Below are 14,399 nucleotides of genomic sequence, written 5' to 3' on the forward strand. Positions count from 1 at the left end.
TGCATTAGCCGGGAATCGAACCCGGGCCTCCCGCGTGGCAGGCGAGAATTCTACCACTGAACCACCAATGCAAGTACTTGTCGGGAATGACGTGGACTCCACATCAGCAGTACACTTCTGAAACTATTTTTTGATATCCTTAGAATTTTCTTTTGTTGTCAACAGTACTTCCCACATAAATTGTATCAAAGCTCCTTGCTTAGCTGAGTGCAGAGAATTCCAACTTCACGGATTTTTCAAATACTAGCTAATGTCAACCACAGACAAAGAACTTGTAATTGCTTGGATCTTCCCTGCTGCCCTTCACCGACAGAGTCTGTGCCTTTGTTAAACAGCATTCACCCGGCATCTCCTCCTGTGACAAGCAGATGTTAACCAATGTATCTCCCCATTAATCCCATTGCCACCCCACGACAACGTGGGACACATCTAATCAGATCTACGGCGCACAACCACTTCCATTTCGCTGAGATATCAAATGCATTAACTTTTTATTAAAGTTAATCTGACGCGGTTTGTTTCTGCTCTCCTTCCTGAAAACTCTGTTTGTCTCCTGACTGTCTACAACTTTAAAATATACGCATGAAATAACTCTTTGTGCACACACTGATTTTCCTTTCGGTCTCGGAAGAGCCCACCTCGTTTCCTGGTTACCATATTGATAAAGTATACAAATAAATTGTACTGGGATGGAAGAAAGAGTTCCAGAGATAACTTTCAGTCACGCTCCCGCCTCTCCTTCACCATTCCTCATCCTCGTTTTCCTCTCTCACCTTATCTCTTCGCCTTCTCATCACTCGCCCCTGGTGCTCCTCTCACTTTTTCTTTCTTCCATGGTCTTTTCTCCTCTCCTATCAGATTCCCCCTTCTCTAGCCCTGTATCTCTTTCACCAATCAACTTTCCAGCTCTTTACTTCAGCCCTCCCCTTCCCGGTTTCACCAATATATCTTGAGTTCTCTCCCCCCCCCCCCCCCCACCATTTAAATCCACTCCTCGGCTTCTTTTTTTTCTCTCCGCTCCTGCTGAAGGGTCTCGGTCCGAAATGTCGATTGTACTCTTTTCTATAGATGCTGCCTGACCTGCTGAGCTCCTCCAGCACTTTGTGCCTGTTACATGGTGCTGGGTGTCTTGAAGAACATTAAAGTGGACAAGTTCTCAAGGGGCGATGTGATCTCAGGCGGATTATTGAGACAGGACAGACAAGGGGCGCTAATAATAATATTAATGACATATTTTAGAGAACTTTAGACATGGTGTGGGGAATTGCAGGTCAGGATAGAAGCCAGCGGAGAGATTGTCGGGGCGAGGTAACATTGTGCTGGAGTGCACTTTCACACAGTCACGGAGGTTGTGGTCGGCGGCAACCATCCCTGTACAGAATTCAAATCTGCTGTCTTATCTATAGTAATGTTGGTCATTATGCTCGGGATTGTAATTGAATCTGAATCCTAACACAGATCAGAGAAGGGAGTTGCGGAAATTTCCGCATGTGTCGGAATTTTGGTTGATGTGGAGTGTCATGCTTTAAGCTTGTTGAATGTTGTTTACTTGTGCACGATGAATAACTTACAGCATATCTTGATTGTAAGATCTTAGAGTAGCACAATTCTTCAGTTTTGTCGGATTGCTACTGCATATTTGGGAACAGTTTAATCCTTAGGAACGTGAGATATTCTGCAATGATGTAAAGTTTGTATGTTTTAATTATGTAATATGTAGCCACGTGTGAGCTCACTTGAGAGAGAGAGTGTTTCTCAGAGAGTGCAACGGCTGTATTAAATGACTGTGCCCTGAGACGTTACATCAATGTGTTAATGTGTCAGCGCACCCACCTCGATTCGTTGAAAAATGTGTAAAAGTTCTTCATGGTAGGAATTAACTGCGTGTTCTAAGTTTTACAATTACTCGCGGAAGGCTCTGAACGAAGAACAGTGCAAGCATGGCTTTGATTTTAGGGTAACCCAGATTCCACACTGGGGCTGGATGGAAATATGTGCACCTCTATTCCGGATATGAGATGCCCACATTTCTACGGGTTAAGTGAGTAGTCAGGGAAATTAATTGCCCGTTAGTAGGCAGTTACATTTGAATTTGAATTTAACATTTTGGAAAGATTGGAGCATTTGTGGAGAAATCCTAAAGTTGTTTTACTGACAATTCTGTTTTCTGTTACAGAACATAAAGGATGTTGTTCAAGACTTGGCATATTGATTTAGTGTTTCGGAGTCCTTGGAAAATTCTTTTGAAGCAAACAGTATTTTGTCAGGTGAATTGCAAATGGAGGCTCAATTTAAATATTGGATTGGTCCAAACAGCATTTCCGCATTAATTCCCGCACCATCTTAAAACACACATTTATTTAGCTAGATATTCGAAATCAAATGTCGTACTCAACCATCCTTGGCATTGCAGGGTTGGCATATATTTGGAAAGTTATTGAAGTTTCTACCTTCCTTGCAGAAAACTGTAGTGTTACGATTTTATAGCAAATGATCCCAGGGGACCACTTGTATCAAAATAATAAGCAGGGAGGTTGGAGATTAGAAAGCAATACTCAAGAACAAGACATAAAGGAAAAAATCAAGCAACACACACAAAATTCCGGTGGAACGCAGAAGGCCAGGCAGCATCTATAGGAAGAGGTACAGTCGACGTTTCAGGTCGAGACCCTTCGTCAGGACCTACGGAAAAAAGAGAAAGTAAGAGATTTGAAAGTGGGAGAGGGTGGGGGAGACCCAAAATGATAGGAGAAGACAGGAGAGGGAGGGGATGAAGCTAAGAGTTGGGAGGTTGATTGGCAAAAGCGATACAAGGCTGGAGAAGGGGGAGAAGGGGGAGGGGAGCACCAGAAGAAGATGGAGAACAGGCAAGAAGTTATTGTGAGAGGGACGGGGGGGGGGGGGGAGAGAGAGAGAGAGAGAGAGAGAGAGAGAGAGAGAGAGAGAGAGAGAGAGAGAGAGAGAGAGAGAGAGAGAGAGAGAGAGACAGAGAGAGAGACAGAGAGAGAGAGAGAGGGAATTAGGGATGGGGTAAGAAGGGGAAGAGGGGCATTAACGTTTAAAATACTCATTTATTGCTGTAGATGGTTCCTCACATGTAGAGAATGAAGGGAGGAGTTCTGTGGATCACACACGTGAGAGTGGGGCAGTGATTCATTCAAGATATATCTATTCAGCGGAGCAGTAATTCACTCAAGATATATCTACTGAGGCGGTTACAGCCATGTATTTTCCAAAAGATGCTTTGAACATTATTAGCTGTACACAGGAGAACATCGTACAGCGGGCCAGTAGAATGAAAAGGTTCACAATATGTGCAAATGTCTTGAGACAAAACTTACAAGTTGTTTTATCAGTACTTCTGGAAAATTTCCATTGTCTATGTTACCTGTAAGTAATCAGTTTTCCTTACAATACGCAATAGTGAGACAGACATGTTGTATGGCAGCAGCAGCAATGAGTTATACCAAGAAATGGAAACAATGCCTTTGGAAAATCAATGCCACAATTGGGAATATAATTTTAGATCTGGCTGTTGGAGGACAAACATTGGCTCAGCTAGCAGTACATCGGGTAACTAAGGGAGCCTCCTGGTCCAACACTGTGATAGAAATCAATATCTGATTCCTCACGACTGCAGTTCGGACAGGTGCTGTGAACATGTTAAGGGAGATAACTTTTCAATAGATTAAATACACAGAATAACAAAAATACGCTGCTATTCAGAAACGATTGTTATTGGAGTACTACTGATAGTGGCCTCATAATGGTCGAATTGGCCTCATAATTGAAGGTTGCATGTACTGCGACCGATTTTGCGAAGAACGGAGGCGAGATTGCTTGAAGGAAATTAGACTGATGTATGCTGATACAGCATTTGTGGGGGAATAACGGTAGTATTGCCAGAAGATGGAAGTGCTTGGAACAGGGGGAAGACATGTTTTCTTTTCGGGTCTTCTTTCAGATAAAGTGACTTACAATTCGAGTACAATTATAGTGAATGTAATGGTGCTGTTGATGTAGACACAAACCAGAAGCAAGATTATGGATTATCATGTGCCTCAGTAACTCTGGAGCTCCAATGATTTTCATATATACCTTAATCCATGATGTGAGTGACGACAACTAATGACACAACCTTTTCAGTGGCAACTGTTGCTGCCCTTGGCTGTATGATGTGGTTTGGATTTAATTAAGAATGGGTAAACAGATTGTTTTTTATGATTATTCTCTATTTTACCTGTCAATAACAGGGCTTCCTGAAATGTGCTTCGTAGATGATACTCATTACATTACTACTTCAAACATACCTGACATGAACCGATCTTTAAGTTGCAAAATATGGTTTTTAATGTTGTGAGGGACTTAGCTTTAATTGGGCAGGTATTACCACACCTTTTGCAAAACTGTGTTTCAACTGGATACACGTCAAACCCCTTTTCCCCAGCCGTCTCTAGAAACATGACTGGTTAGCCCCTCGCTATCAAGTCAATGGGCTCAAACCACCTTTCTTGAACTCCCTACGTTTCTTGTCGATATGACTTGGGTCCTATCAGACTGGGAGACTGAGATGTTTCGACGACCCGCACCCCAATCTGAGCGAATACTGTGTAAAATCTGCCCCCAAACAATGAGCCTTCGGTAAGAAATAACAGATCTTACATTACGTGCATTATAAAGAGAGTATATTTACAAATTTCAGCTTTATTGAACAGTTAGTAGAAAAAAAGAGAAGGAAATATAGGGGCCCCTTACAGTTAATGGAGTCCAAATGTACACATGGGTTGGAGCTCGTGTTGACGTTCTCTTTAACTCAAGCGCAGGACCCACGGTCTGCGTGAAAGCACACATCACCTTCCGAATGACGGTCGAAATCCATCTTGAACAAACGGGCTCCCCAAAGGAAGCATAGGTCCTTCCGCCTGGAAGCCGTTCATCTGCACAAGGCACCTTGTGCAACAGGGACCGCTTCCTCAGCCATCTTTCCTCCTGTCTTTTCCCTGCTCCCGCCAGTGTGACCTTGTCCCACACCAGTGTCCGTCATTAAAACCTCTGCGCCCAGCGTTCTCCAGAACCTTCGCCCAATTCCACCATCCTAATTGGCTGACACAACATTCCTAAGTTGAACAGCAAAGCTCCTTATCTTTTTCTCAATCCCAAACGTTAAAAGAAGAACAGACTAGTTTTACAGAAGTGCTAAACTGAAATACCTGCAGCATAGCAGTAAAAATCTTCACCAGGTCGTTACACTGTCTCCCGACCTGAAATAGGCATGTCCCCATGACTGTGAGGACCTATCATTACCAACACAGTTTTGCAAAGACATTCCGTGATGTCAGGACCTGCAATGCATTTGTAAGTGGTCGTGACATACTTCACTCCGGGGACTGACGCAGCACTGTTTCTCCGGTGCGTCATAGGGCAGCCTATATGGGGGTTTCCTCACTCTTTGAGACCTCCTTATCGCATCTTCTGCTCCTACATCTTCAACTGCCTCTTGTGACCTTTCCTGTCTACAAGAGGGTGCCTCCTCCTGTCTATCATTCGTGTTTTCCGGCGGCTCAGGTCCCCTTACTCCATGACTCAGCTTAGCTTCCTCCAGTTTGAGTAGGTGCCGCCAAACACTTTCAACCTCCGCTGGTGCAAATAGGCAAGAACTCTCTGGAAAGGGATGTCCTCGGTTGCTCTAATAATGCGGCAAGTACTCTTGGAGTAATGAACATCAGACTCGTCAGTAGAAAAGGCATCCTCGTGTCCCAACATCTTCTCAGTTATTCCCTTTTTCTATTCCATAGTATTTCGGAAAATTTAGTTGTTCTTGTCACTCTAGATACTGCTGGACGTCACATGACCACACAGTTCCTCGTTTCCGCTCATCATCTTGCTTTAGGGGAAGCTGCACCTTCTCAAAAGCAGTACTGAACACATGGTGAATGGACAAGATTTTCAAAAAGTTCTCTCCATTTCTCTCCTTGCATGCTTCGACGAGCCTTCTCACGAGCTGGAAAATGATGCTGGTGAGATAGTAATTGGGGACAAGGAAATTGCGGATGAACTGACTATGTATTTTGCATCAGTCTTCGCTGTTCTAGACACTGACAGTATGACGGAAGCTCAAGAATGTCAGGGGTCAGGAATGTGTGAGGTTACTATCAGTAGGGAGAACGTTCACGGAAAACTGAAATTAGATAGGTTACCTGAAGCAGATGCTCTACACCCTAGGTTTATCAAAGAGTTGCTGAAGAGATTGTGGAGTTTTTAGCAGTGAGCTTGCAAGAATGAATTGATTCTAGCAATGATTCCGGGCACCTGGAAAATTGCAAATGTCCAAGTAAGGATAGAGGCAGAAGTAAGGAAATTGTAAACTAGTTTGGTCGGACCTCAGTGGTTGGGAAGATGTCCATTGTTAAGGATGTCGTAACGAGGTATTTGGAGGCACATGACAAAGTAGCCGGTGGTCAGCATGGTTTCGTTAAGGGAAAAATCTTTCCTGACAAACTGTTGAAATTCTTTGACGAAGTAACCCGCAGAATAGACAAAGGAGAATCTGTAGATGTTGTGTACTTGGATTTTCAGAAGGTCTTGAGGCTGTTTAAAAAGCTAAGCGCTGGTGACATTACAGAAAAGATAGTAACACAGAGAGAACATTGGCTTATTGGCATGAGGAAAAGTGTGGGAATGAAGGAAGCCTCTTCTGGTTGGCTGCCGGTGACTACCTGTGTTCCACAAGGCTCTGTGTGGGACCGCATCTTTTTACGTTATATGTCAATGATTTGGATGACGGACTTGATGGCTTTATGGCTTTGATTGTGGACGATATGAAGATAGGTGGAGGAGCAGGTAGTTTTGAGGAAGCAGAGAGGTTAAAGAAGGACTTAAACAGATTAACAGAATAGGCAAAGAAATGGAAAATGAATAACAGTGCCTGGGAGTGTATTGTCATGCGTAAAGCGCAGACCTTATTCCTAAATGGAGGCAAAATTCAAAAATCTGACATGCAAAGAGAATTGGCAATCCTCGTGCAACATTCCTTGAAGGTTAATTTGCAGATTGAGTTAGTGGTGCGAATGACAAACTACAATGTTAGCATTAATTTCGAGAGGGCTAGATTATAAAAACAAGGATGTAATGTTGAGGCTTTGTAAAGCGCTGGTGAGGCCTGACTTGGAGTATTGTGAGCAATCCTGGGCGACTTATTTAAGAAAGGATGTGCTGAAACTGGAATGCATTGAAAGGAGATCCACAAAAATGATTCCTGGATTGAAAGGATTGTCATATGAAGAGCGTATGATGGGTGTGGGTCAGTACTTACTGGGATTCAGAAGAATGAGAGATGATCTCATTGGCACACATCGAATGTGGCAAGGGTTGGATGGAGTGGATGTGGAGGGGATGTCTCCTATGGTGGGGGTATCTGACACCGTAGGACACAGCCTCAAATTAAAGCGAAATCTTTATGGAACCGAGGTTAAGAGGAATTTCTTTAGCCAGAGGGTGGTGAATCTGTGCAATTCGTTGTCACGGGTAGGGTCCTCACAGAGCTGGAAAACTATAGATTTATTCAGGATATTCAATCTGGCTTTTTTGGTGGGAGCACATGTATTAGAAAATTGAGTAAGTAGTTTGGAGTAGGAATAATACTGTTTGATTGAGGGTAAGGGATATGGTGCTGCATGTTTAACAAAGCGTTCGTTCAGGCCCATTTGGCAGGCTGATCCAAAAGATGTTTCCTCATGGGTACACCTTGATGAGGTAGATTGGATTTAATATGACCTACCCATTGAAGGATAGTGGCTAGGGGCTGTTCATTGATGGCAGGTCTGTGACTACTGTTGCTTTACAAGGTACCGTGTTCTGGCGTCCGTTGTATATGTACAAGATGTCTGGACATAAATGAAGGTGATTGCATTCAGTAGTCTGAAAACGGCTTGGAACCGCAGAACTGTGGAGATTGAGAAAGGTCGTCAAATGCATTCGGGGATATTGGGCATTCAGAAGTGCGGTCAGATAACTGGCAGGTGAACGTTATACGGATAAGTTGAAGATGTCAAAAGCAAAATCCGAGGCTTTGTCTTTAGCGACTTAGAAATGAATACTTAGGCGTCAAGCGAAAATGCGTTACTTTCATCAATATGCTTGATGGTGTTGAGATGCCATTTCAGATAGTCGTGTCTCTCCTGTAGGATGTAGAAGAGAGTGCATGTTCCAGTCTCTGATGACCATACATGTTTCAAGTGCTTCCAACTCAGCACTGAATAATTTGAGGGCTAAAGTGGACTCTCTCAGAGGCTTTGAGTGCATCACTGCGAGTAGCGTTACTGAGGTGGGTACAATAATGTTCTGGCAGCGGCTAATAGGTTGAGCACCAAGACTGGTGCATTGTCGCGGCAATTAGTGCATAATATCACCGTGGGCATTCGCCTCATTGGCAAGTACCCCGTTGTGGATACTGTCGCGACGATGTTATCACAGAGATAAGCGGCAGAATCCGCCTGTAACGGAATGACTGGTTCTCATGCTCAACGCAGGTGTATGGAATCACGGGCACATGAGATTTTACAGATAGTGCAAATTTAGGGCAACACACACTAAACGCTGTTGGAAGTCAGCAGTTCAGGTTGAATCTATGGAAAGGAAGACACGCAAAATGCTGGTGGAACGCAGCAGGCCAGGCAGCCTCTATAGGAATCAGTACAGTCGACATTTCGGGCCGAGACCCTTCGTCAGGACTAACTGAAGGAAGAGCTAGTAAGAGATTTGAAAGTGGGAGGGGGAGGGGGAGATCCGAAATGATAGGAGAAGGCAGGAGGGGTAGGGATGGAGCCAAGAGCTGGAAAGTTGATTGAAAAGGGGATAGAAAGCTGGAGAAGGGAGAGGATCATGAGACGGGATGCCTAGGGAGAAAGAAAGGGGGAGGGGAGCACCAGAAGAAGATAGAGAGAAGGCAAGGAGTTATTGTGAGAGGGGCAGAGAGAGAGAGAGAGAGAGAGAGAGAGAGAGAGAGAGAGAAAAGAAAAGGGAAATAAATAAATAAATAAATAAATAAATAAATAAATAAATAAATAAATAAATAAATAAATAAATAAATAAGGGATGGGGTAAGAAGGGGAGGAGGGGCATTATCGGAAGTTAGAGAAGTCAATGTTCATTCCCTCCGGTTGGAGGCTACCCAGACGGAATATAACGTGTTGTTCCTCCAACCTGAGTGTGGCTTCATCTTGACAGTAGAGGAGGCCGTGGATAGACATATCAGAATGGAAATGGGACGTGGAATTAAAATGTGTGGCTACAGGGAGATCTTGCTTTCTCTGGCGGACAGAGCGTAGGATCCCAGGTACTCACATTTAATTGACTCTGCCTCCCGTTGTTTCTCCCGTCGAGCTCTGAGGGCGACCCTCTCCGCTATGAGGAGGTACTTGGCTTCCCTATCCCAGTCCCTTCCACACCTCCGGGACACTTTCTTTGCCGTTTGTTATGGACCTGCCCGTTATTTCATCCTCTGTCGGAGCCATGCGTGCAATCGCCGTTTCTTTGACTTTGTTATGTTCGGCAACGATATGCAAGATCTTCCATTTGCAGACCCCAGAGCCGACTGGCTCCGACGCTAGCAGGACTTCAGATTGCGGCCCCGCTGTCGATCTCGGCGGCTCTACCAACCCAGGGCATATTCAAAACCCGGACTCCAGCACCTTCAATGCGGGTTCCAACGACCACGGACACCTTCAAAGCGATTGCGCAACCTCCAGCTGCGACTCCAGGCCGGGTCTTCACGTGCTGTTATTGTGACTCCCGTCTCCCCTTCCCCCACCACCACTCTGCAACCCCAGTACCGAGATCTCACATCCGACAGGTGATTTCTGAGGGCTGTGTGTGGCAGTGGCGTCGACTGGGTTTTTCAATTTTATAATACTGTTGGTCGTATGGCCTAATGGAAAAGGCGTCTGATTCCGATAACGTTAATTAGAGTGATCTGAAGACTGCAGTCTCGAATCTTTTAATGGCCGTTTATTGCTCAAAAAACAATAATTTTGCTCTATGCTTCACTTTTGCTAATGAGTGGAGTTGTTCCTGCACAGTTCCCGGTATGTGGGTTCAATTGAGAAAGTAAGGAGGCATGGAATCCAAGGGAACATTGCTTTGTGGATCCAGAACTGGCTTGCCCACAGAAGGCAAAGAGTGGTTGTAGATGGGTCATATTCTGCATGGAGGTCGGTGACCAGTGGTGTGCCTCAGGGATCTGTTCTGGGACCCTTACTCTTAGTGATTTTTATAAACGACCTGGATGAGGAAGTGAAGGGATGGGTTAGTAAGATTGCTGATGACACAAAGGTTGGAGGTGTGGAGGGCTGTCAGAGGTTACACCGAGACATTGATAGGATGTAAAACTGGGCTGAGAAGTGGCAGATGGAGTTCAACCCAGATAAGTGTGAAGTGATTCATTCTGGAAGGTCAAATATCATAGCAGAATATAATATTAATGGTAAGACTCTTGGCAGTGTGGAGGATCAGAAGGATCTTGGGGTCCAAGTCCATAGGACGCTCAAAGCAGCTGCGCAGGTTGCGCAGGAAGGCGTATTGGCCTTCATCAATCGTGGAATTGAATTTAGGAGCCAAGTGGTAATGTTACAGCTATATAGGACCCTGGCCAGACCCAACTTGGAGTACTGTGCTCAGTTCTGGTCATCTCACTACAGGAAGGATGTGGAAACTATGGAAAGGTTGCAGAAGAGATTTACAAGGATGTTGCCTGGATTGGGGAGCATGCCCTATGAGAATAGATTGAGTGAACTCGGCCTTTTCTCCTTGGAGCGACGGAGGATGAGAGGTGACCTGATAGAGGTGTATAAGATGATGAGAGACATTGATCATGTGTATAGTCAGAGGCTTTTTCCTAGGGCTGAAGTGGTTGCCACAAGAGGAAACAGGTTTAGGATGCTGGGGAGTAGGTACAGAGGAGATGTCAGGGGTAATTTTTTTACGCAGAGTGGTGAGTGCGTGGAATGGGCTGCCGGCCACGGTGGTGGAGGCCGATACGATACGGTCTTTAAAAAAAAACTTTTGGATAGGTTCATGGAGCTTAGAAAAATAGAGGGCTATAGGTAAGCCGAGTAATTTCTAAGGTAGGGACATGTTCGGCACAACTTTGTGGGCCGAAGGATCTGTACTGTGCTGTAGGTTTTCAATGTTTCTATGTTCTATGGCCCGTGCTGCCTGATTCTTGATGATCTGAATATTGGAAGATGTAATCAATGTAGGTTAAATGCAGGAAGGCGGGGTCTATGGTCCCACAGAGATAAGACAGATCAAATGGCCTCTCTGTACGTCATAAGGAAAACTGAATACAAAATGTTTCACATTGGAGCCGCTTGCAACTTTGAGGGGTGTTTGCATGTATGGATGGTTTCTACTCGCTTTCCTACGGGTGGAAATTCAGTCCTTATGCCTGGCGCCTTAGACCACTCAGCCACCCTACCAGTCCGACATCAGCTGCTTTACATCGAAACAAACGGTTTTGTTTGAGAACAGATTAAAAGACTCATTTGATAAATGTTTTTGGAGGCTCAAACCAAATTTGCATACGCAGAGATGGCCACAAAGGCACCTGAACATCATGCTCCTGTCCCTGGTGGTTGAAATTCCGAATGAAAAACAATTTCAGGGACAATATCCAGCTTCCAAATGCGGAATAAATCAGCACCTGACCCACACGGACACATCAGAATTAGACAGTATCAGAATTAGAATCACAATCAGTTTTAATATCACTGACATATGTCGTGAAATATGTGTCTGCGGTAGCAGTGCAATGTAATGTATAAACATACTAAATTTTGTAGTAAGAAAAGCATACAATATTAAGTTACTAATGCAAAAAGAACCCCAGAGATAATGAAGTACAGTTCATGGGATGGTTGACTCCTGTTCTTAAAACGTCGAGTGCGTGTCTACGCTACTGACGGTAGTAATAAGACGAGAGAGCGGAGTCTTTATTTTATGTGGTGAATTGCTCTGTTGTGAAGGCGGGTTTTATGGAAGCAGCCCCCCACTTGCAATCATGAAACAAGATGCTGCAGAGAGAAAAAAAGAACATTAAAAAGTTTACAAAGTCAGTACCGATCCAGCAATTTCGGCGGAACGAGGAGCAACACGCACTGTTCAGTTAGATGAGGCTGTCATCATTTCCAAACGCGTTGTTTTCCGCTTTCTTGCGTTTTGCAGCGTGAAGTTGGTAGGAGGCTGATAATTGTTTTCCAACCCGGGCGATTTCACATGGCGTTTCACAGGCCTTTGCGACTCGAATACCGATTACTTCGCTTTGTGTATTCAAGTCACTGCATATTCAAGGCGGTTAAAGATAAATAGGGTTAAATCGCATACTGTAAATATTGGTCAACGTTTACAGACATCAATAATATTGTCGATTGTATACATTAGTGGAAAGGAAGAATTGAATCTTCACACCATGGCAGTGGTGGGATTCGAACCCACGCCTCCTTGGAGACTGGAGCCTAAATCCAGCGCCTTAGTCCACTCGGCCACACTACCACAGTTTTGCACTCATTACATAGTATTGACGAAGGGTCTCGGCCTGAAACGTCGACTGTACCTCTTCTTAGAGATGCTGCCTGGCCTGCTGCGTTCACCAGCAACTTTGATGTGTGTTGCTTGAATTTCCAGCATCTGCAGAATTCCTGTTGCTTTTGTTTTTATATAACCTGACTCGATTGATATTCATTGTTGCCGGTTACGTAACAAAAGCTCACTACAGAACCATCGAATATTCCAAGTTTCCTGTGACACCGTCCGAAATATCTATTCTCCATATTAGGGGCGGCTGAAATAATAAAAAAAATGCTGGCTCGAGGTACAAACAGCTATGCCCTTTCAGTTTAAAAATGGAGAGATGTCTACTGAAAAGCGGAAGATGGTCGCTGCCAGGACATCTCCAGGGCCTGCCTGGAGCTAGCGCTGAGCGTGGCAGTAAGGGAGACTGTAGCTGTCTGCTGTTGATCAGGTGGTCTGGCAGCGGCAAACCCGAAAAAGACACCGCCAGCATTCATGGTAGCCCTCGAGCACAACGCGCTGTGACTGTCTCTCAGGGGAGCAGTCCACATTCACCAGACAGCATCACGCGATCAAGAGAAGCAAGACTCTCATAAAATGGTCATTAAAAGTAAACATGTTCATATTTCATGTATATGATCGAATAACGGAACTTGAGCTTGATATGACAGCATACAGGGAAACTTCAGCAACAGTACATAACGCAATACCCCTACGTGCTAAATAAATGCACAACGAATAGCAGATCAAAATAGTGTGATAATAAAGAATAACTTGATCCCTATAGACATGTTGAACCAAATAAAACATGAAGTTGCAGAGAGGGTAGAAAGAAATCAACTCAAACACCACCACAATACGATACAAGAAAATATCGAAGAAGCGACGCCCGAGGTGCTGATGACGAGCAGGATAGACAAAGGAGACTCGCTTAGTTCTCCTTGGATTTTCAGAAGGCCTTTAACAAGATGTCACACATGAGACTGCTTTACAAGCTCCGAGCCCCTGGCATTACCGAGAAGATTCTTGCATGGATAAAGCGTTGGATGATTGGCAGGAGGCAAATGGTGGGAATGAAGGGAGCCTTTTCTGGCCGGCTGACGGTGACTAGTTTTGTTCCACAGGGGTCGGTGTTGGGATAAAAAATTCATGCAAAATGATTTGGATGATGAATTGATGACTTTGTTGCAGAGTTTGCAGAAGATATGGCAGATGGAATACCGTGTCGGAAAGTGTATGGTCATGCACTTTGGTAGAAGATATGAATGGGTTCACTACTTTCTGAATGGTCAAAAAATACAAAACAAAAAGTTGCAAAGGGACATGGGAGTCCTTGTGCAGGATTCCCTGAAGGTTAAGTTAATAGTTCAGTCTGTGGAGAGGAAGGCAAATATAACGTTAGCATTCATTTCAAGAGGACCAGAATATAATAGCAAAGATGTATTGTTGAAACTTTACTGTGTATTGTGAACAGTTTTGGGCCCCTAATTTTAGAGAGGATGTGCTGAAACTGGAGAGGCTTCAAATGAGTTTTTCAAAAATGATCTCAGTGTTGAATTGTTTGTCAAATGAAGAGAGTTTGATGGCTCTGCGCCTGTATTCACTTGAATTCAGAAGACCTCATTGAAGCCTATCGAATGGTGAAAAGCCTTGTTCACGTGGATGTGATGAAGATGTTTCCTACGTTTGGAGAGTCTTAGACGAGAGGACACAGCTTCAGCATGGAGGGGCGTCCTGGAACGGCGATGACCAGGAATATCTTTAGCCAGAGCGTGGTGGATCTGTGGAATTCTTTGCGAGAGGCAGCTGTTGCAGCCAAATCTTTAAGAAAGCAT

General features: G+C 44.3%; 2 non-coding genes across 2 annotated transcripts; both read right to left on the bottom strand.

The window, feature by feature from the left end:
• Positions 1-71, bottom strand: trnag-gcc (transfer RNA glycine (anticodon GCC)). The gene has a single exon. It is a non-coding gene; the product is annotated as a tRNA-Gly (tRNA).
• A 12,393-nt stretch (positions 72-12,464) lies between these two features.
• trnal-uag (transfer RNA leucine (anticodon UAG)) lies at positions 12,465-12,546 on the bottom strand. The gene has a single exon. It is a non-coding gene; the product is annotated as a tRNA-Leu (tRNA).
• Positions 12,547-14,399: the final 1,853 nt, after the last annotated feature.

Source organism: Mobula hypostoma, chromosome 2, assembly GCF_963921235.1.
Source record: "Mobula hypostoma chromosome 2, sMobHyp1.1, whole genome shotgun sequence".
NCBI lineage: Eukaryota > Metazoa > Chordata > Chondrichthyes > Myliobatiformes > Myliobatidae > Mobula > Mobula hypostoma.